This window comes from Sinohyriopsis cumingii, chromosome 17, assembly GCF_028554795.1.
Source record: "Sinohyriopsis cumingii isolate HCF-2022 chromosome 17, ASM2855479v2, whole genome shotgun sequence".
NCBI lineage: Eukaryota > Metazoa > Mollusca > Bivalvia > Unionida > Unionidae > Sinohyriopsis > Sinohyriopsis cumingii.
Genome location: NC_142977.1, coordinates 34,515,845 through 34,541,921, shown reverse-complemented (window position 1 = coordinate 34,541,921; position 26,077 = coordinate 34,515,845). Strand labels below are relative to the sequence as shown.

The 26,077-nt window shown below is 34.4% G+C and overlaps 1 protein-coding gene across 1 annotated transcript in view; it reads left to right on the top strand.

Annotated features, from left to right (window-relative positions):
- Positions 1-26,077, top strand: part of LOC149778407 (epidermal growth factor-like protein 7) — a 66,065-nt gene that overhangs the window by 24,197 nt on the left and 15,791 nt on the right. The window lies entirely within an intron of this gene.

Sequence of the window (26,077 nt, the reverse complement as noted above, 5' to 3'; positions counted from 1 at the left end):
CATAGTCAGACATTATGAAACACATATATATTACAAGGGCAACTCTATACCATGCATAACTATTACATGGTCAACTGTATAACATACATAACTTTTACACGGTCAGACATTATAAAATACATAACGATTACATGGTCAGACATTATAAAATACATAACTATTACATGGTCACGCATTATAAAATACATAACTATTACATGGTCACGCATTATAAAATACATAACTATTACATGGTCAGGCATTATAAAATACATGACTAGTACATGGTCAGACATAAAATACATAAATGTTACATAGTCAAACATTATAAAATACATAGCTATTACAAGGTCAAACATTATAAATACATAGCTATTACAAGGTCAACACTATATCATGCATAACTATTACATGGTCAGACATTATAAATTACATAACTATTACAAATTCAAGGCTATAACAGGCATAACTATCACATGGTCAGTCATTATAAAATACATAATTCTTACATGGTCAGACATTATAAAATACATAATTCTTACATGGTCAGACATTATAAATTACATAACTTACAAATTCAACGCTATAGCATGCATAACTATCACATGGTCAGTCATTATAAAATACATAACTATTACAAAGTCAACGCAATAACATACACAACTTTCACATGGTCAGACATTATAAAATACGAAACTATTACATGGTCAGACATTATAAATTACATAACTATTACAAATTCAACGCTATAACATGCATAACTATTACATGGTCAGACATAATATAATACATTACTATTACATGGTCAGAGATAATAAAATACATAACGATTACATGGTCAGACATAATAAAATACATTACTATTACATGGTCAGACATAATAAAATACATAATGATTACATGGTCAGACAATAAAATACATTACTATTACATGGTCAGACATAATAAGATACATAACTATTACATGGTCAGACATAATAAAATACATTACTATTATATTGTCAGACATAATACAATAGATAACTATTACAACGTAAACGCTATATAATAAATATTCATGGCTAACAAATAGCAGCTTTTTTCTTTTCTAAGTAGTTTTCAACGGCTAGTTTAGACTATGCAGACTTTGTTTTGTGATTCATCGATCCGAAAAGGCGTAAAACAATTGCATATGAGATATTGCAATAAAAGTAAGAACTTAATTAGTTGTCAAACATTTCTAGTTGAAGAGAGCAGCTACCATTTTCAACATAACTACTGTCGTTCTGCCATTAGGGTCACTTTGTTATGATATTGCTGCCTTATTGCCATTCAGGGACTTTTTGTTATGGCATTGCTGTGTTATTGCCATTCAGTTATCTTATGTCATGACATTACTGACTTATTACCATTCATGAAGTTTTGTAATTATATTGTCGTCTTATTGTCATTCAGGGACTTTTTGTCATGACATTGCTGTCGTATTGCCATTCAGAGATATTATGTCATGACATTACTGTCTTATTGTCATTCATGGACTGTCTGTCATGACACTGCCGTCTTATTGCCATTAACAGATCTTATGTCATGACATTACCGTCTTATTGCCATTCAGGGACCGTTTGTCATGACACTGCTGTCTTATCGCCATTCAGAGATCTTGTCATGACATTGCTGTCGTATTGCCATTCAGAGATCTTATTTCAGGACATTACTGTCTTACTGCCATTCAGATACCTTGTCATGACGTTACTGTCTTATTGCCATTCAGAGATATTGTCATGACAGTACTGTCTTATTGCCATTCACAGATCTTATGTCATGGCATTACTGTCTTATTGCCATTTATGCACTTTTTGCCATGCCATATGCAAAAATCTATAGCCACAAATAAAAATAGTTCGTCCTTAAAAATTACTTGAACACTAGTTAGAAAACTGATAAAATTAAGTATTAATCGTTTTGCAAATTGATATTATTTTTTCAACAAAGGTCTATACTTACTGAAGCAGTCCATAAGTTGACGGTTTGTGTCTTTGGCCTTCCAAATCAAGTTCGCTGTACGTTATGGCTGCTTGCACTTGGCTGATATATGCACATATAATAATAATAATAATAATAATAATAATTAAAATAATAATAATAATAATAATAATAATAATAATAATAATAATAACCTTTGCTTGTCCAGGGTAATATATCATAGCTACCATGTACAAATGTGATACGGTCATAAAATCAAGATTGTACATTAAAACATACACAGATGAATAGTTTCTAAAAAGCTAAAACATTAAACAATTGTTTGATATCATGTTGCCAGCTGTTCCATAAAACTGTACCGATGTAAGCAAAGGATTTCTTAAAATAATATGTCTGAACGTTTGGCAGATATAAATCCTGTTTGCACTCGACCTTTTGCTAATGTTCCTTGCAAAATTAAAATCACTAAGATACTGTGGTATTAAAAAAGTTAAGTCATTGAAAATAAGAAAAACTTTTATAAAAGAAATAATATAATTTTTAAATAGCATCCATCTGAGAGATTTAAAAATAGATGAAGCAGATGTTACATTTCTTAGGTACATAATATCACCCGTTTCTGTTAATTGTATGTAATAGGAGTTTCGGGGTTCTCCTTAGATAGTATACCAGTAGATAAAATGTGGGAAAACATCTGCACTGTACACTTTTTGTGATCCGAAATAGAATATATCAAACTTGTTATTTTCTTAGATACTTTAATGAAATGTATTTCAATGTGGTTGGACCATGTTAAAGTATTATCAATAAGGACACCTAAATGTTTGAAACATTTTGTGGCAAATTCATTTAGGTAGAATCATCTACATTTATCTACTCGTTGTGTTGAGCGGATCTGCATTAACTGAATGTTATCTACTTTTAAACTAAGTTTATTGTCAAACATCCATTTCATAGTACATTGTGAATTTTCATTTAGTTTCCTCTGACCGATTTTAATGTTATTATCACTATTATCACTGGCATATTCTAATGTGTCATCTGAATAGAAAGACGCCGAGAAACGTTTCAAGCACTCTGAAAATCATGTATACATATTATGACGATGGGAGGGTTTAACATGATCCATGTGGTACTCCAGTGGTAATTTCCTTTACATCTGAGACAGTATCTTTCCAACTCACAGCTGGTTATGCGATAAGACAAAAACCATGGCAATGATGGTATTCAACATTATCCTTATATTTATACACCAAAGCTGTATGATTAACAACATCAAAAGCTGTAGGTAGGTCTAGGACTAAATCTCCAGTTAATTTCCCGTCATCCATATTCTTTTTAGCCAGTAGTTAATCAGACCAACGAGTGATGAATGATTTAGAGGGAATCCTGCTTGATGCTGAGAAATCATATTGCTTTTTATAAAAGGTCCTAAAATGCTTTTTAAAAAATGCTTTATAATTTGTACTGAAAATAAGTAGTCAAAATTCAGGTTTATAATAATTGACACTCGATTTGTTTCCTGGCTTAAGAAGAGAGTAACTCTAACTTACTCAGTATGCTACAAATATATTTGTTCCTATATACATAATTAATACGTAAATCAGTGGTTCAGCAGTGTAGTTAACTGACAGTTTTAAAAACCACCAAAGCCAGTAAATTTTGAATTAGACATATTTATAACTTACACTGTAAGAAAATCCTCACTAATACATGGTATCTGAAATAAAACCTCATTTGATATATATTCCATATCCAGCATGAGCCCTTACCACTATCTAACCCAATAATGCAGACGAAATCATTGAAATTATTGCAGTTTGTAGTAAAGTCATCAAACGAATTCGTTATCAACATGAGAGTGCTTTGATGACTGTTGAACAGTTTTGTCCAAGTAGCATGCATGACTAATTTTTCTTATAAGACCTTTATTAAAAGGTCGATCAATAGCTCAATAATCATTACATGTTATTTCTAAAAGGCCTATGAATAGTCTAGTCATTATTACATTTATTTTTACAAAACCTATAACCAGCCCAATCATCTTTACATTTATTGCTAAAAGGCCTGCAAATAGTCCAATCATCGATACATTTACTTTCTAAAATGCTTATAACTAGTCCAATCTTCATTACATTTCTAAAAGGCCTATAACTAGTCCAATCTTCATTACATTTCTAAAAGGCCTGTAACTAGCCCAATCGTCAATACATTTTTTTCTAATGGACCTATAACTAGTCTAATCGTCTTTGCATTTACTTTCTAAAAGGCCTGCAAATAGTCCAATCATCTATGCATTTACTTTCTAAAAGGCCTGCGAATAGTCCAATCATCTATACATTTACTTTTCTTGCATTCTCATGTAGGATGTATATAAATTGCGATATCATCATTAATCCATTTCTCTAAAATTGATTTAATTCAACGTTTCTTTGTCTCGTAAATGCTGATCGTTTATATGAAATAGTAATTTCTTAAAGACTAAAACTATATCATTGATATCATCATACATTATCAATGTGTCCCAAGGCATACATCATTGATATCATCATATATTATTAATGTGTCCCAAGGCCTACATCATTGTTAAAATCGTAACAAATGTGTCTAAAGGCCTACATCACTGATATCATCATACATTATCAATGTGTCCCAAGGTCTACATCATAGATAAAAGCATACATTGTCAATGTGTCCCAAGGCCTACATCACTGATATCATACATTATCAATGTGTCCCAAGGCCTACATCACTGATATCATCATATCTTATTAATGTGTCCCAAGGTCTTAAACCTTTCTATCATCAAAGTATTTTAATAACGATATTTATGAGAGTGCTTTACTTCATTTGTTCTTTTTTCCAACTGAGTATATAATGACGTATCCCACAGGGAATAACTGAAGTCAACATATAACTGTCTGTCTGATATTTGTATGTGACCAATTAATGTGACCGTGTCCTTCGTTTCATGAGCTGACTTTTAATTAGCTGATACATCCAATGAATATTCATCATAGACGTTTTCAGTGCATCAGTATTGAAATCTCCCATCACGTTACATGACATATTTTGCAGACAGTTCCGCCACTGATTCAAATTTTTCGTACCATTCCATACTGGAATTTAAGTCTGTAAGCAGCTACATACAATGGCACCATTTGTTTTGCTAGTTTTACCTTCAATGTCAACATTTCTAAATTGGGCGGACTTTATATTAATATACTATTCATATAAAGACCTCCCTAACGTATATAATTCTGCCATTTACAAGACGATTTCGGTCTTATCTGAAGTACTACTAAGCGCTGTTGCTAGGGCTGAAAAAAATTAACCATGAATTACTTAACACTAATAGAAGAAAGATTGCCTTGATTCATTTCGCAAATACCTAAGGTGTTACAAATCGCAAGAAAATTCCTTCTTTCAAGTGAGTTATAATATGAATAACATGCAAGTGAGGCTGATGTAACTGTTATTGATAGCATGACATGAGACCTGTAGGTTTTCATCCTCCTAAAGAGAAAGTTTATATTTCTGATAATCCTTAGATGCTGCATCCCTCAAAAGTTGAAATAAATCCTGTCCTCCCCAGTCTCACTTTACTTCATTTTCTCTAACTGTGTTGCAAATTTGTTTTTATTCCATTTATAACTGATCTGTGCATGAACTTACATTTAATCTCACTATACAGAGCAAACCTCTAAGCCGAGGAAGAAGTAATGGTTGAAATTTAATGTTTGTATTTTGTCAGATAGTGGAGTTTCTTTTCTTGAGTGAGACACTATTGGAAACTAATTTGCAAGGCATATTGTTCTGTACTTTCTCTCTTTACATAGTTTCTGTGTAGCAGAGCATTTCCCACCACTAATGATTATTATCAAGGAAACATTTACGTGTTTCTGACTGTCAATCAGAAACAGATCAAATGACATCATTAAACAGTGCAGACTTAATCTAATCGGTACGGAATTTTCGAATCCCAGAACACTCGCTTAACCATGATCGTGTATAGGATGATAAGATTATAAATCAATTACTTGTACATCAAATTTCAAAGTAAAACTCTTCAAGCGAATAAACGTACAATTTCCAACTAACGACTACCGCGTGTTTTCCATCTCTCCATACCTTTGGTATGTGATAGCTTAATGTCTAGGATAGACTTTCAAATTAAACACTTGTGTGCCTCGCTAAGTGGCTATGATATCAATCTTACTGCCCTCTTGCTTTTTTATAGACATTATATACTTCACCATTCAATTTTATTTGGACCAACTTTCAAAAAATTAAAATATCTTTCCTTAAGTAAACTATTGTAAAGTATCATGGGACAAATCCAGCTACATCTTACCGACTGCTCGGCATTGTAGTGCAGTTTATCATTCTTTCTTGTTTTAGAAAATAATTTACTCGATTTTTCAAGTGTTCAATTTGTAATTATGCTGGTTTAACGTGCACAAATGTAATATGGTCATTTTTGTACTATATTGTTTCCAGACGAACTTATTTGATATAATCGAAAGCTGCCAAAACAAATATTTAGATTCTTTTTTTCGAGTACACCTAATTTTAGCTGACAGAACAACGCCTTGGAAAAAGAGTGTTCGAGACACAGAATATCAAAATACGATGTCATCCCTATTGGGGTCGCGTATTGATGATCAGACAATTGACATGCAACGTGCACAAAGTGAACCCTCTAATTTGCCATCCCAACCACATGCAAAAATATCAGCGATTATCCAGTAGTAAAAAGAAGAATGGTTGTACATAATGAGTTACGACAGAACGAGCAATGATATTTTTCATACAGATATGCAGTAACATGATGTGTACACTCTGAACCAAAGCAAATTACGGCGTATGCTCTGAGCAAAGGCTTTTGTTCTGAATGAGACTTAGTCAACCAGAAGCATTTCTTGGTCACGTGCAAAAACGTTTTCCTTAAGGGAAAAAAATGACGAACTCTTGTCCGCCAAGTTCTTTGAGTGCTAAAAATATGGTTCATTGTGTCGTCTCCCTGAGTCAACCATCTTGGTTCTATTGAACTGAGTATAAATAAATGGGATCATTGAAACGGCTGACCTGTAATCAAGTGGAACGTTAACCTGGTCAGTAGGTCACAAATAAAATCGCTTTTTTATTCTCTTTAAATTTAGTTAGACTGGTCACTGATTTTATTGTGTCTAGACTAACGGAAGTGATCCTGGACTTATAATCTGTGTTGTCGCTCATGTTCGATGATGCGCAAGTTTCAGCGATGAATGTAAAGACTTTACAACTTACACAATGTATATGTACAACTGTTATTAAAACTGATCGACCGAAATATAAGGTTACAGCTCAGTGTAAGCTAAATTTGTTTTCTGTGTAACAGAGAACGAACATTTTCATATCATCTCAGATGAGAAATGAATGCTATCTACTAATACCATAGTACTAATATTAGTACCCTTACTTGTACCTCGTGGACAGGGTACTAACATGAGCATATACGTGTTAATGGAGCAAGCCGGGTGTGATTCACACCCGGCGCTCTTTTAGCCTAATAATAACACTTTAAACATATTCCTTGCATATAATCCAATAAATTGAGTAGTCCTCTTATTTAATAACGGAAGTATCGAAAATCATTGTAGAAATAGTTGTAAAATCTCGTTTACCTTTTTTAGCCGATATTTTCGTTTAGGTCGTCCGCCATATTATTTCAAATAATGATTACTTCCGTTCTCAGCCTCGTTTGTTTGTGTGCCATATAAGGACATTGACGCCTTATTTGGAAATATAAACAAATCGTAGTAAAAAAATTGGCGCCGTTTGGGTCAGAAATTCTGCGCATTAAAAGTAAATATGGTTTATCGGCAACTTTGAAATTCCACAAGAAGCGATTATTCGCACTTGATTGATAATAATATAGCGTAGAATACCCAAAATATGGTCTGGCAAGCCTTACGTAGAAAATGGGTCACGGCGAGAGTCTCGCGTTATCTGTCATGGCGGACAGGATAAGGTTAGAGTAACCATGCCAATTTATTTTATCGTGTAAGGGCTTAATAAATTCAAAATAAGCCAAACTTCTTTCACAACTTGATTATACTTATGTAGTTGATTTCTGCACTGTTTGTTTTTCTGACTTTAGTGATGATTTTTTTTGCTCCATTACATGATATGGGATCAGTTCGTAGCCTCAACCACAACCAATCAAGTTGAGGCTACGACATCGTAGCTACTAATACCATAGCTTCCCGGAGTGTCTATTATACAAATACGGCAGATATTTATTGTACAAATAGAACACATGTCTATTATACAAATACGGCAAATATTTATTATACAAATAGAACACGTCTATTATACAAATGAGGCAAATATTTATTATAGAAATAGAACACATGTCTGTTATACAAATACGGCAAATATTTATTATACAAATAGAACACGTCTATTATACAAATACGGCAAATATGTATTATACAGACAGAACACATGTCTGTTATACAAATAGTTCACATGTCGATTATATAAATATGACACATGGCTATTATGTCTATTATACAAATATTATGCGTGTCTATTATAAAAATATTAAACACGTCTATAACAGAAATAATACTTGTCTTTTATGGAAATACTACACATGTATATTATACAAATATTACACATGTCTATTATACAAATAGTACACATGTATATTATACAAATCCTACATGTATATTTAATTTGAATTATTTGTTAGTTTTTTTAAAATTCATTATATACTATGAGTTAAGTGAAGTTGTATTTTGCAGCTGACCTTGTCCATATTTAAGTTGATTATCTACTTCACCAAAATCATTGATTTCTTTCATTCTGCAAGCAACAAATACATGGTATTATTTTCTCTATGAGTGTGGGTTTAATATTAGGATCATTATCAGTAGAAGTTACGATATTGATCTTGGTATGAGTCTATGACATTATGTTTACCATGTTCATTATTATATTTTTAGTAATAGACCATGTCTAATTATAGCTTTGATTGTTCTGGAAATGAACTTTTGTCCTACTTTCTGGCTCTTTTTCTTTTGTGTTTTAGTTTTATTTTATAATTTTGTTAATCTAGATATTATTCATTCGTGCTTAAAGATTTTGAGGCAGAATCATGTGTTGTATTCAATGTTTGATTTGTGCTGAAATTATTTAATTCATATATTCTTCTCTGGAAATACAAGGTGCTCCATAATATACTTGAAAAGAGACATAAACTGGGAATTATAATGAATTTAAAAAAGGAAACCTTCGATTATATTACTATAGTCTAACAAAGGAATGTTGGCAGTTCAGGACCCTGGTACATTCGTTAAATAGAGACTACAGGCCACTACAGGTACATCAGTACCTTCAGCGTTGGAAATTATTTAGAATACCATTAAAGTTTATTCAGACCTGTATGCATTCGGACTTGCCTTAGTAATTCTCGGATTATTTGGGATTTAATTGGCAATACCGTACGTTCCTTGGACATTTTCACTTTGTATTCTAGAGAAATACATTATTTGTTGAATTTTACAAAACTTGTTGATTTTCGCTCTTTTCAATAACTTATTTTATGTCTATTATACAAATACCATACATGTCTATTATACAAATACTATACATGTCTATTATATAAATACTAGACATGTTCATTATATAAATACTATACATGTCTTTTATACAAATACTATACATGTCTATTATGTAAATACCATACATGTCTATTATACAAATACCATAAATGTCTATTATACAAATACCATACATGTCTAGTATCCAAATAATATACATGTATATTATACAAATACCATGCATGTCTATTATATAAATAATATTCATTTATATTATGCAAATAATATTCATGTTTATTATACAAATACCATACATGTATATTATGCAAATACTATACATGCTATTATACAAATACCATAGATGTCTATTATGCAAATACTATACATGTCTATTATACAAATACCATACATGTCTATTATACAAATACTATACATGTCTATTATACAAATACTCTACATGTCTATTATACAAATGTATATTAAACAAATGCCACAAAAAAAGATGTTTTTGACCTTGCATACTAATATTTTGCAATCATATATTCCTGGATAAATTTGTTAATATGTTTTAATAACCTGGGTTTTTAATCAATTATTTCTTTTTAATTTTTGTTTTCTATTGATACATTGCATGTCTGCACAATGTGTCATTTCCTTTGCATTTTATTGCACATACTATGCGTATTCTTGTATATTGAATGCAGTTCAGAAATATGTATATACATTTAGAATACTGTCAACAAAATCTCTCTGACAGAAAATATACACAATCTTTAACAAATTTTCAAACTTCGAAAACAAAACAAAACTGATGTTGGCATCATGGTCTCTAACTACTTCTGGCATCAGTTCTTTCCATTATGGATTTTATGATGACAATTTATCTACTTAACTGAATCCAATTTGAAAGTGAGAACCTCAAGTTTTATTGACTTTATTAAGTCCAATTTGAAAGTGAGAACTCACGTTTTATTATATTTTTGGAGGCCAAGTGAGAACTCACGTTTTAATATATTTTTGGAGGCCAAGTGAGAACTCACGTTTTATTATATTTTTGGAGGCCAAGTGAGAACTCAAGTTTTATTATATCTATGGAGGCCATGTGAGAACTAACGTTTTATTATATTTTTGGAGGCCAAGTGAGAACTCAGGTTTTGTTATATATTTGAAGGCTCATTGAGAACTCAAGTTTTATTATATTTTTGGAGGCCAAGTGAGAACTCAAGTTTTATTATATATTTGAAGGCTCATTGAGAACTCAAGTTTCATTAAATTTTTGGAGGCCAAGTGAGAATTCACGTTTTATTATATTTTTAGAGGCCAAGTGAGAACTCACGTTTTATTATATTTTTGGAGGCCAAGTGAGAACTGACGTTTTATCATATTTTTGGAGGCCAAACTGAGTCAAACTTGAAAGTGAAAACAGTTTTTGTTGGGGTTTCAAATTGACTGAGTCCAATTAAAACTAATAACTTCAATGTTCAAATATACTATTAGATGCAACACACATCTGGCGAATGATTTCTTGTATTTCACATTTATTGAAAATATTCGCATAATACATTTGCACAGCTGGCGATTGTTGTGTTCTCTCTCCATTTTATTTGAAAATATGTTTTAATACCAGGCGAATGTTTCTTGGATGTTTTAGGGAGTTAGGTGATACATATAGTCAGCTATTGGTGGTTTAATTATATTCATTTACTCAGCTTATGGTGGTTTCATTGTCTCAAATATCCATTTTACTGATTTAATGGTATTTTGATTATCTCAAATATCCGTTTTACCCAATTAATAGTGGTTCCATTATCTCAAATATCCGTTTAACAATATCCTATGACGCCATCACCAATTCGACTAATGACCGATAACATAAGCATATTACTGTACTCAGAGTGAATTTATAAGTATTCTAACACAATTTTGAAATTTGTGTTTGAAACTGACTAAACTTTACCGTATATACTCGTCTGTTGATTCTAACTGCAATCTACACAGACCCAGTTCTGTCGTCGCATAATGCTTAGACCGACTTTGGTCGCTACGGTTTGCTATGAGTAGTCAGTAAATCATGCAAGATAGACCCTGATCTGTACGAGCATTATGCGACTGCAGATCATGGCTTATCTTGTTTGCAACATGACTAGCGTTAAAAGGAGCAATTCTCTATGACACTGCCAAACTATGAATATCATAGCGTCAGAGTGACGTCAACATTTCCAACGGAAGCTCGTATCTGGGATATTACTGCCACAAATTATAACATTCAACCCAATGATAAGGCGTGCATTTGCTATGATACCAAAACATATTTTGAGTCTGCTAATGTTTTTTGTTTTTTTGTTTCTTTATATCCGCCTGTTTCAAATGTCGGAATGGCACATGTCGTCGGAATGTGTTTTACTCATCCTCATGTTGGTCCTTATATTACACCTGACATCTATTCTGGCTGGCGATTTCTACAAAGGCAGTAAAGTCTCTCAGGTATCAAGAATGTGGACATTTGTATGGACTGATTTTAAAAAGTCGTCGGCTTTATATACATTCTTTGTTTATACCAAATAAAGGTCTAAAATGTAGCTTTATAAAGATTTTATCCAAAATTCCAACTTTCTTGTAATGCAAGGAAGCTTTGTGACCTGTTATGTCTGCCAAATAGAATTTGATCACAACCCCCATATCATAAGGTATTTATTTAGAAAATGCAAGTACAGATCTCCTTCCAGGAAATGCAAGTCTCGTGTCCACTGCATGGTAAATTAAATCTCTGTCCATTTTTTCTTCTGTTTATCTGTGAGAAATATTTTCTGCACCTGCAGTGATAAAGTTTGCGAAATCCGACAACTGTTAGATAATGTTATTGCATCTGAGAAGCTTGGAAAACCTACAAAACTTGACGTGATGATTTATAGAAAAAGTCTAATGCTACACACGTCAAATTTGAAACGAGCACTCGTGCCTTAATAACTATATCACTCGGCAAAAATTATTACGTAAAAAATCATAACGGAACATATCAAATTCATATCTTCAGCTCATCATAAATACAGTGTACAGTGTCAATACTAACGATACTTATCAACTCTCTCTCTCTCTCTCTCTCTCTCTCTCTCTCTCTCTCTCATGCATGTCCTTAAAGTTAAGTTAGAGTGGCGTAAGTGTTTAAATATGCGTCAATCACAGTGTTTTTACAGATAACCTACGTCAAGGAAAACGTCACTGAAACAAACTTTTTATAATCTAATTAGAGACACTCTTTGAGTAACATGTTTTGCACGTGTCTGCTCAGCATCATATAGTTTACATATAAAAAAATTAAAAAACATTGTAAGATTAATTTGATATCCCTGTAAGATGCTTTTAACATATTTTGTTAATTTTGTTGAGAATATTAAATGTGCAAGTATGTAGAGTTTATTTAGTGATATTGCTTCTTTTTTCTATAACTACACTTTGATTTATGACTAATACAATTTGTTGTGTAAATTGTTAGTTACATAAATATTAGAAGATACGATACAATGTGGTAAAAGTTTTCTCTGCAACTTTGTGTGGCAAATAAGAGCATATTGTTCAGTCGTAGCTCCTGAGGCTTACATGTTCAGGAAAAGTAAAAGACTCTGACAAACGTTCCGGCACAAAGAAAGTGGAGATGTCCTACGCTTGCTTTAAACTCGGCAGGACTAGGCTTTTGGAGAGATTTACGTAAGCAAGTCTGATTGCTGCTGGATCTTTGATACTTTCTCTCTTAAATAGTAGTGCCTTGTGGGCCTATATGTCATATATATATATATATATATATATATATATATATATATATATATATATATATATATATATATATATATATATATATATATATATATAGTTTTAAATAAAGTACCTGGCCCTCTGGTTCTGCAAGCTAATCGAGGCAAGCGCCTTTCATCCGATAAAAATAAACATCATACTCGACAGAATAATTAAACAATTGTGTTAGCATATACATCTCTCTCTCTCTCTCTCTCTCTCTCTCTCTCTCTCTCAACAGCAAATATAGTTCCGGTCCTAAAATTGCTCTGAAGCATTTCTAAATAAAGCACACAAAAATGTTATCATCTATATCCGTTCGCTAGCACGCGGGTACAATTCTCACGCAAGTCCCTCCCAAGAAATAGTTCAATATAGGCTTGAAACTTTGAGATACGAGTTGAGTGTTTGGGGATATTAAAACGAGTCCCTTAAGTACTAAGCTCTCGATAATTTTTTACTTACTTCTGATCTATTTCTGTTATGAAAATTTGTTTTAAATTATGTACCACATGGGCCCGAATATGCAAGTACAAAATCTTTATTTAAAATGTGGCAGCTTCAAAGCTTTTTGCTGCAATAGTTCTGTAGGATGCATGCTCGTCTGCCACCCACACCCTTTGTGTGATCCTTACGGCACACAGTAGCTACCGACACCCTTTGTGTGACCTTTACGGCATACAGTAACCACCGACACCCTTTGTGTGACCCGTACGACACACAGTAGCCACCGACACCCTTTGCGTGACACTTACGGTACAGAGTAGCCACCGACACCCTTTGTGTGACCCGTACGACACACAGTAGCCACCGATACCCTTTGTGTGACCCTTACGGCACAGAGTAGCAACCGACACCCTTTGTGTGACCTGCACGACACACAGTAGCCACCGATACCGTTTGTGTGACCCTTACGGCACACAGTAGCCACCGACACCCTTTGTGTGACCCGTACGACACACAGTAGCCACCGACACCCTTTGTGTGACCCGTACGACACACAGTAGCCACCGACACCCTTTGTGTGACCCGTACGACACACAGTAGCCACCGACACCCTTTGTGTGACCCGTACGACACATAGTAGCCACCGATACCCTTTGTGTGACCCGTACGACACACACACCATGAGAAATATTATAATCATTCATTTAACGTAGAACATAGCGCTTGTGCCACTTACATACTTATAGCATACCGCTCTAACATGATTCGGCATTTCCAGATGCTTGCGTATATTATTGCCAAGCAACCGTACAGCTACTCAGTATTGCAAAGAAATCATTCGCTCAAACAAATCTCTGAAAACCTCTTACACGTTTATCTGGTTTCGTTTCGGTTTGCACGAATCTGTTAATATACATTAGAAATAACATGCAAAATACAAGATGAAAACAGTTGAGACAAAGTAGCATCTGCGTGGGAAAAATCACCATGTACCATTAAATTGATAAAGAAAGGTGTTTAATTATTCAATGAAAATCTAAAATGTATTAAAGACACATTTCGACCACTTTCAATTTTAAATAGTAAAACAAAACCAGTTAGTATTAGAAATGTAACATTGTTATATTCGAAGCTGTTAAGTGATGTTTAAATGTGACATCTCCTGTAGTATTGCCGTTAACTACATGTGAGTTCATTTTCTGTGTGACATTATCATCTGTGAATGTCCCAATGAGCGGTAAATGCTCTACAAAACTGTAACATTTATTTGCAGTACTATGTCCCATCCGAAAATATGCCCAAGGACGTTTCTTACCGCATATGGGAAAAACAATATGAGAAGAGGTTTTGGTTTCCCCCAATGGCATTATGATACAAGGTTTATCGCTGCTTAGGCGAAGACATAGTCAAGTGTTCGTCAGTTTATCTATTTTGAAAAGCATTTCACACTCTACCATTCACATTTTTAGCTTAATTTCAACTTAGATTTAGAGTGTTGCTGATCTTGAATTATTAGGTTTACAGCTGTGAGTACATTAATTTCATCATTTCCATTTGATTTCAGTACAGTTAATCTTATGCTAAAACAGGCATATGCAATCAACGGCCCGCCCCTGGTTTTAATCGATTACATTTACATGACTGAGGGCGATGGCGGGTGAATGAAATTCTTCGAGGCCCATACAGTAACACCATTTAAACGCCACAGACAAACCGCATATACCCTCGCAGTCAATTCATTGGACATATTAGAGACAACTCCCTCTCCAAAGGCTAGTTTGGAAAGGCCATAAAGGCCTACCACGGATCTTCTTTGCGGTTCTGCTCCAGAAACCGTTATGGGCGTGTCCCACTGTTAAGTCCAGCTATGTCAAGCATTTAAGGCAAAGCGTAGCATAATCCTTGAACATTTGGTCTCAGCCCTGAAAACCGTGCGGTTTTGTGAACCTGCTTTTCCCTGCTATTAAAGCTATGGTAGAAGCAGACAAGGCAGCAGTGTTCAGGAGAGGTTGGTATAGCTGGTGGTACTATCCTCCCACCGAGTCGTTGATGCCGCCACCAAACACGCCAAAATTTTTAGAAAAGGGCACAACGCAGCACTACGAGACTTCATCAACTTCGAGACTGTGCTGCATCCTGAGCTTACTTTGCATCTTCACAAAACTGGTCGGCGTGGCCCACAGTCACTGTCGCTGTCCAAGATCCAGGTTGACAAAATAAATAAAAACCGATTAGCTGCTTTGTGGTTGCATATCGATCACAGTGTTAAGTGCTCTTGACGCACCCTCATTCCGACAACATTGATGAAGACGACGTTATCTGTCCCCCGACGCTAATTTGGAATTGGACCTTTTTTTGGTACAGTGTAAACGTGTCGCCACGACAATGCCTGTGGACATATTCAGACGTTCGTGCGTGTATGACAGATCCCACCAAACCCCAAGACGAGACCATGAACAATTACGTAGATAGCAAAATAATTGCAGACAACGTTCGATTTATCACGATTCTCAACACAAATCGGCCTTAATGGTTTAGCACGTTTTGGGCTTTCTGCTGACCACGACGCATTTAATCCATTTTACCCCACAAGCAAGGTATGTATTCGGAATGAGGTGGACACACGTGCTCGGGTACTAATATGTTTGCAATACAGAACGAGAATATGGCAATTCTATTTTATCCTTATAAGCCACCAAAGCGGGACTTCTACCCTACACAAAATTTTGTTTTCGAAACAAATCAGGTTTTTTTTATTAACTCCGTAATAGGTTGACCACTGGGTCGGGGAACCATCCCAAGGTCACCTTACAATCAAACATTTCCCGTTATCAGATAATCTAGGGATAATAATATAATCTACAGAAAAAGAAAGAAAAAAAAACACACACACAGACGCATGCACACATGCATATGGCACACAATCTAGGTGACATGGACTTCGTTATATTACAGCATTTTGTTCCTGTTTACCATCAAATCAGATACAAGTTACATGTTTATTATTGAGGTCCATTTTTGAAGAAGTTGGTCCTCTTTTTTATTACCTTAGCAGTGCATTGTTCAGTGTTCTTGTGCATTGCAGCTATTTGCTTAAAAGCATAAATAGAAGGAGTTTTCATATTGAATACGCAATTATAAATATAATATTTTGCCAAAATAAGCAAGAAATTACACAAACTGTCCAGTTGTTCACTTCCTAAAAATGTTTCTTTTTTGGACAAATGTGCAATATTTCGGCTCAAAGGTGCAAAACGTTCAATAAAACGGTACTAAAACTGTGAAGTAATACTACAATCATAGAAGAGATGCTCAATACTTTCATTTTCACTCTTACATAAAGTATATTTGTTGTCGTCTAATATGTTAATTCTTTTAAGAAAATCATTAGTAGCGATTATTCTATGGATTAATTTAAAGTTAAAAGAGATCAACTTGGTATCCTTGGTACAGCATTTCGCCCGGCTATAAATCTCAGACCGCTCCTCACTAATATTTTTATTAAATACTTGCATCCAAGTTTCTTTCTTAGCAGTGTGTTGCCTTTTAGCTTTATTTTAAAAAAGATCTTTGTAAACAAACTTTAGTGAATTTTGATTTTGCAAGTTCATTATTTTTTCATCCTGCTTATCATGTGCTAAATATTTGTATGTCGTTTTTTCATGCTTTAGGAATTTTGGGTATTAAAGAAAAGTATTTCAAGAAATCATCGCTTCTAGTTTTTTGTTTGATTATTTTGAAATGTATTAAATTACCGCGATCATCTACTAGATCATTCAGAATTTCAAAACCGTCTTCTGTCCAGGATTTGTATTGATAGAACATTTTAGGGGGACAAAATTTAAAATGCTCATGGATAGATACTCGTTTGGAGTTTGCACTTCCTCTTTCCAATCAGATACTGCCAAAATTACATCTCTCCAAAAACTGTTGTTAATGAGCTTACTAAATTCTTCTAATTTCTTTCTCCCTAAATTCCAAATATCCTTTTTATTTCTGAGTATAGTTGTATTGACTAAGTTCTGCCACGTTCCATTTTTTCCTTTTCCAGCAATCTTTTTACCCATCTTATCTTAATATACCTAATGAATAAAAATATGTGTATCATATTTAGTCCTCCCTCGTTTTCTGGGGATACTAGTATATCACGTTTTATTCTTTCTACTTTTCCACCCTATAGAAATTTAAATGATGTTCGATTTAGTTCTGCTTCACCTTTTGCTTATGGATTTGGAAGTGCTGCAAAAAAAAGATGCATGAACATGGGCAGAACAATAGTTTTTACAACAATTACCTTACCAATTATTGACAGATGTCTTTGACTCCAGCTTGCCAGTTTTCGTTTTGCCTTTGTTACTTTATTCGTATAATTAACTTCCTCCATTTGTTGTAAATCTGGAGAAAAAGCTATGCCAAGGAGTGAAAAGTTAGAAGAGGACCAAATTAAGCCCATTTCGGGACATATTCTTTCATTAAAAAAAATTCCTGTTACAAATCCAACTAGCTTTTGTTTTTGTTATGTTACATTTAAGTCCAGATAATAGAAAAAGAAGAAAAGTTGCAAGATATTCATAGTTGCTTTAAGAGAAACTTGAGATCCATCGAGAAAAATAAAAGCGTCATCGGCTTACTGACCCAATTTATATTCACTGACGTTAAAAGATCAGTCCCCGTACATCCACATTTTGATTTAAAGTTAGAGCTAAAATCTCAACCCCAATGATAAACAAATAAATGCAAGGGAATCTCCTTGACGACATCCTCTTTGAAGTCTATAAAAAGATGACATATGCCCTTTTCTATACCAGTTTAAACCATTTACAAGCGGGATCACCAAAGATAAATGATTGTAAAGCCTCTTCCACAAAGTTCCAGTTAATTGAGTCAGAGGCTTTTTCAAAGTCTATTAACAATAATAAACCATATCTTTTTTCATTCTCAAGTAGACCCATGATATCGTATAATAACCTGGTGTTTTCTCCAATGACTCTATCCTTCATATATCCTTTTTGAGCATCAATGACTATTGATGGAAGAACCTTTTTAATCCTAGATGCAATGGCTTCCAACGCAAATCTTATAGTCGATATTTAAAATTGCTATAGGTCTCCAGCTTTTACAATATCTTCTGTCTTTTTCTTCTTTTGGTAGACATGTGATGACTCCTTGAGTCTGAAAATCTTAAAGTTTTCCTACAGTATATCCATAATTTATTGATCTGCATATAAATCTCCCAAGAGACTTCCAAAAGAATTTAAAGAACTCTACAGAGAATCCATCTGAGCCAGGACATTTTCTTTTTTCCATCCGTTTTAGAGACATGCCGAATTCATTCATTGTAAGCAGACCCTCGCATGATTCTCTTTCCTCTTGTTAACTACCACATCAAAAATCATGCCAGTAAGCCTACCGAAAGACCACTGAAATACCCATACCATTCACGCCTTAACTGGCCGCTCACTAGCAGCAAAAAGTGGAGTGCGAGATGCAATATTGGCACGAATTGTTTTTTCAGAGCCTCAAGGACTTGTTTTATTTTTCCACCCCTCACCAAACAAATACGCAGGGCCCAACCTCACTCCCACTACTGTTTCGTTTAATCAGGAAGTAATACACGCTTGAGCGAGCAGATAGTAAAGAATCCTCTGACGTCATAGACACGAACATTATCTCTGTGTACCAAAATGTTGCTGACGAAAGATTTCGTCTTTGAGGCACATGTGACGAGCGCCGAGATGTGACACTTTATACTGAAAACAAATGGGAGGCAATCGCTGAGTGGTAAATCTCATACCTCCATTCACTAAGCAGGTGCATTTCTTCACAAATCATCTTCGCCACTGTCGCGTTAGTAAAAACAATATAGAGACATCAGGGCTGGCGTGTGTGTGTGTGTGTGTGTGTGTGTGTGTGTGTGTGACTTAGATTTTTAACGTAGCTATAAAACAAATTCAGTCATATCGCTACGATGTCTGCAGTGTGGCAGTTTATAGCGTTGTCTAGCACTGGGACATCATGCCGCAGACATGTAGCATGATGTCCCACCCAATCCTGACACCAGGCTGACCTGTCCTAACACTAACCTCTTAGTGCTGAGCGTACCATTTTTGTTGGGGGCCCCGAGTGGCCGAGTGGTCTAAAGCGCTCTCCGTTACGGATCACTGCCATCTCACCTCTGTCTGCGCCGGTTCGAGTCTCGGATTCAGCCAATGTGGGTATGTGGTTCTTTCCGGGGATTTCCCGGGTTCTTCCTCCACCATTAATACTGGCCACCATATATAGCCTATCGTGTGCTGAAAAATGGCAATAAACCCTACAACAACAACAACCATTTTTGTAAGTCTTTGGTATGACTCGGCTAGGGATCGAACCCACGATCTCCCGCATCCGAGGCAGACGCTCTAACCACTAGGCCACCGGAACGGTGTTGCTGGTGAGAAGGTGAGCCAAACCCATTTTTACCAGCCTAGATGGTGCATGACAACGCTTTTTGTGGTTCCTGAGGTATTTTGGGCTCACCTCCTGTGTGGGACCGAGCCGGAAAAATCTTTTATCTACTAACTCTTTTCAAGATACTGAAGTTGATTTCCAAGAGTTTGTGATCTTTTACAAATGAAAACCATATCCTATATGCTCTACATCAGAACCAATTCACTTGAAATAACATGGCAATAGACGACAAAGTCTGTCAAGACCAGAATAATGACTTTATTGTAAAATGGAACGAAAATCAACGAAGCAAGCTATCTTAAGAATATGTGATACCACAGCGTGGTGGCTGCATTGCTCTGCGGGACACATTTAAATTCTAAATTTCAGATAGTAGCAGTTTTCTACTCAGAATCTTGGGAAGTTTTGTTTAGCCTAAAATAGAATATTTTGTGTTTGGTTTGAAAGTTATCTTTCCTTAGTTTGATTTGAAAGTTATCTTTCCTTAGTTTGATTTGAAAGTTATCTTTCCTTAGTTTGATTTGAAAGAAGACTAATCTAGATTGAAATTAGAGCCTTGATCAAGATATAACGGTTGCCTTTTTAAGTATAAACGTTACCTAAGATGATTTTGTACCATCACGTACACTTTTTAAAAACGAAAAGATAAAAAAAGTTGATTTACAAAAATTACAGAACAAGTTTAATATTATTTTTCTTCTGGAGATTTGTGTAATAGAGAGAAAAGTTTAACAAAGCTATAATTTTAACCAACGATAAAAGGTTTCTATTCACGGACAATTTTTATATAATAATTTGACACCTTTAATTTCACAAATTACAGGTCTGCATTCACGTAATGTATTAAAAAGGCAGTTCAGCGTGCTGAATCTTAAATGAAGTTAAGAAAATCCTATAAATAGGTTCCTGCATTAACGTCTGGAAAAAATACGAATCATATGCACATGTCAATACTTGCTCTTACTCTTTGATATAGCATAATGTTTCCACTGGGTCTTCATGGGAATGTATTCATTTTCTTCACCGTATTTCATGGCAATATATTTCAATGCTATGTATGTGTACGTTTAACAGTTCAGCACCTGCATCCACGTTTTATTAGCAAAGTAATTCTCCAGCATCTTTTATTTCAGTTATAGAGTTCATGTCGAATTAAACATAGTCAATGATTGATGTCTACTGTAGTAGTGCAATATACAGCAATATCTCTTCCTAGTCAGTTTTAGAGACGATATCATATTTCGACAATTTTTGCATATCAAGTATCAGAACTCTTGCTAGCATACGTATCTGTGCTGTAATTAAAACTTACAGTCAGGAAAAGGTGTGTGTGCCATCCATCTTCCCTCTTCACTGCGAGCTACACAGTAAAAAAACAAAAATAATAACTAGAACCATTCAACTGGACGGCCAAATAGTACATTCAGAGAACTCTGCAATGTCATTACAGCATAAATACGAATCGGCTTCTGTTTGCTTACCTAGATTTGTTGATTTGACTTAGGAAATGCTAATAACTAATGATTTTGTCAGTTTTCTTGCCTGTCCATAGATTTGAACAATATATTTTACTTTTGTCTCGCCTGTGATGGCATAGTAAAACATATATATCATTTTCCCAGCGACGGTGACATAAACAATGTTACAATTTTGATTGTGCAGGTCAGAAATCTTCTGTAGGTAAACACTGAGTCTGGTGGGTCTCTAGTTACATTTTACAAACGCTTTATGACTGGTTGACGGACAGAAAAGGGTAGCAAATTTGATACCGGTCACCTGTTTATTATACGGTTACGCAAAAGTTTCATGTAAGTACACTTAAATAGTTTTTATTGCTGAATACAAACCTAAAACCGTTTGATCGGTATGCCTGTGCATAGACATAATGGTTGATAGACTAGATTCACTCACACCCAGCCATCTACAAATATTGCTGCCTTCTGCGTGAGCTTCAAACATTCTGGCAAGGGCGCTCGATAAATTATGATAGTTCTTGGTCATGCATTTGTTTTAAATAATGAACGTTTCTAATCGGTATTTCGCTAATTAGTTGTCTTTGTATTTTAAAATATATGGCGATGGCTTCGCTGACCTTGCTACAACTGCTCTGAGTAAGCTACGAACACACCCATTCGTTTTAGGAGTAAGCCAAGAACACACACCTTTCGTTTTGGGAGTGAGTAAGCCACGAGCTCATCTATTCGTTTTAGGAGTGAGTAAGCTACTAACACACCTATTCGTTTTAGGAGTGAGTAAGCTACGAACACGCCTATTCGTTCTGGGAGTGAGTAAGCCACGAACACACCCATTCATTTTGGGAGTGAGTAAGCCACGAACACACCTATTCGTTCTGGGATTGAGTAAACCACGAACATACCTATTCGTTTGGGAGTGAGTAAGCCACGAACACACCCATTCGTTTTAGGAGTGAGTAAGCAATAAACCTACCCGTTTGTTTCAGGTGTGAGAAGGCTGCGATACGAAGATATTCAAGCTAGAATCCTTCCACACAATAATGATTATAATAAAAAGAAACGCTAGGCTCGTTACGCATATGTCAGCTACATATATGAAAGTCGTGTTTCTTCTTCATACAATTCAACATTTCAGATTGTTTCGTCATTACAGATGTTGTCCAAATAGTTCTGAAGTACAAAAAACTTTCAACAAATCATTCAGATAAAAAAAAACTTACCAGATAATAATGTACATCTGGTTCCTAGCAAGTGTACAAACGTGTGTTGTTATTTAAAACAAACAATAACTGATTAATGACAGACCAGATGAAAATTGTACATGTATCTTCTCCATTAGTTAGCGCAAGATATTTTCTTTTTCTATTTTGTATAAGCCATTTAACCATGGCTGAGTACTCATTTCAAATTAAATGTATGAACCTCCTTGAATTATTTCTATAGCTGGTCATGACGAACCTTTGCGGTCCGTGAGAGGCTTTAACATGCTTTACATTCAAATAATTCTACGTGTCTCACTTAATTTTCAGTTAAAGTAAAGTTAGATTATATTTGTGTGATAATGACAACATAATACACACACACACACACACACACACACATGCATACATATATATATATATATATATATATATATATATATATATATATATATATATATCAGTGACAAAGTGGAGTGAAATGCCTTGTAAGGACTAGTGCATTAGACATTACATCTTTATCTTAGATGACATAAAACGGTAAGAGGTATGGTAATACTTAAGAACTATGATATATATTTGATACATGTTTATAATTCCAGTTGTTTTAAATGGATCCCTCTTTCAGCATTTGATTAGCTGTCAACAGTCCCGTGATCCTATTCTGGAATTTGTTTTACACGCTGCCAAATTCTGGTTCCCAGTGTACTTTCTGTCTAGCCTGGTCTTCACCTCCTTCTTCAACCGTCCATCCTCCGTTTAATTTAAGATCAGATGTTCAACAATGTAATTGCCCATTCTCTCCTGCCCTCAAAAACTCAAAATATTAAGAACATGGCAGGCCAAGCAAGCAAACGTATCATCATAATTACAGCTGTTGTTGCTCATAGTCATGGTCAGATGACGTAAGACAAGAGGACCTAGTTATAAATGGACACCAACGTTATTATGCTTGATTATTTGAGTGTGTTTTGTGGGGAATGTTTGTTTTTCTTTCTTTTTGTTTTTTGTTCAGTTTTGGAGTGTTGGTCTTAAGATTGAAATGCGTTGAAAGCAAGAGCAACACATTTTAAACATGTAAAGTTGATTTCTTCAATACAACAATTATTGCGACTCTCGTCAAATATAATGTTGTAATCTTGAACAAGCTATGTCATCTTCGCTAACCATGGGTTTTCCGGCAACTTAGTTCCACAACAAAATTGGACAAAATGGATCGATGACACTTAAAAAGAAGCTACCTCGAACGAAATGTATTTTTATGCAATGCACTTATTTGAGGACAGAAAAGCAGAAAAGTTTTAAATATATAGATTAAATTATCATGCTTGTGTATTTTTCGAAGAGTAAATTTTGCATAGTTACTGACTAAGTTAAAGTTAAATATAAAGTCCTTCGAACTTTAATTACTTTTTCAACAATTGAGTAAAATCTTGACTTTGATCTTGATGATTTAATCTTATGAGAACCTAAATAACATAATCGTTATGAGACAGAATATATTATAACATCTTCTGTAATTGCATGTGGACATGAAACTAAGTTTATCCTCAAGAAGAAAAAAAAATGAACATATACTTCCTTTTGAATTACAGCAAGATCTCTCTTTTTTGAAATGCTGACTTTCAAAATGGACATTTCGCATGTTTTTCATGTTGTTATGGTTGTTTTGTGTTTTGTAAATATTTCTTCATGAGATACTAAATTTTGTAGACAAACACCCACCCATGCTGAGGAAATTAAATAGGTCAGATCATTTGAATGTAATATTTTGAAGTTATGTCCGTTCGATCATAATAATATAATATTTCCTCTGTCTTCAAAACTAGATACTATTTATTCAATTAGACTGGCAAACAAGAGCATATTTTCACTTATCAAAATTTTGCAAAATGTGTAACTTTGAAAAGACGATGCTGAAACTAATTTCATAAATCGGTAATTGACTACCACACTTACTGTAGAAACCTCACTTCACAACGTTTAAGTTTACTTGTCAAACCTAAATGGATGTACAGCAAGAAGAGGTTTCCCTTTCCTTCAGAAGGGTGGAATATTAAGGTTTTGTAAAGGCGGGTGGGTTTAGATATTATATAGTAGATTGAATCATCAAAAAGAATTGTTTCCTTTGAAGGTATATATTTTAAAAAGTATGTCGTTTTAACACCACATAGATCTTCTTAACTTTAGCGTCGTTATGAATAAAGACGATTAAAAACGTGAACAAAATAATACAGTAAATTATTGTCTTTGTGGTTCATAATTTAGAGGGAACATTAATGCTACATTTCAAAGGTCTGTTTCACTTAAATTAAAACTAATAACGTTCAACGCACCGTTAATTTTTAATCATTAAACCATGGTATTTTCTAATGGAAAGTATTTTGATTATTCCCTGCAGTGTATTGTAAGAAATATGTTTGACTGTGCTCAATAGTCAATGATAACATTATGACCAGGGAATCTGATCGTCCATTTTTCCACTTGCTCATTGTAGTAGTGAGTCATACAAGAGTAATAGATTCAGTTCCCACAACATATTTATTTTTTATTGAGCTTTTGTCTATGTACTCTTTGCCTTGATTTAAGGAAAACAATTTGTTATTGCTAATATTTTATGTGTAAATATGCACAAAATATAAAGTAAACAGCTGACATTAAGAAAATCTATTTCTTCAGCAATCTGTTGTACATATTGCTCGCCATTAAAAAGACAATTTGCTTGTCCAGAGTGAATAACATTTATATTTCATCCCGTGGGTGGAAAGTTCAATTATTTTTCCCGGCTCGATGATGGATATGTCCGTTATTCACTGGATATAACTTCAATATCTTCTGGACATTAACTCGACAGAGTCATATTACCTTCTGTACATGCATTCGATAGGACCGAAATATCCATTGTACATTAACTCGATTGAGCTATATTACCTTCTGTACATGCATTCGATATGACTGAAATATCCATTGTACATTAACTCGATTGAGCCATGTTACCTTCTGTACATGTATTCGATAGGACCGAAATATCCATTGTACATTAACTCGATTGAGTCATATTACCTTCTGTACATGCATTCGATATGACTGAAATATCCATTGTACATTAACTCGATTGAGACAAATTACCTTCTATACACGCATTCGATAGGACTGAAATATCCACTGTACATTAACTCGATACAAG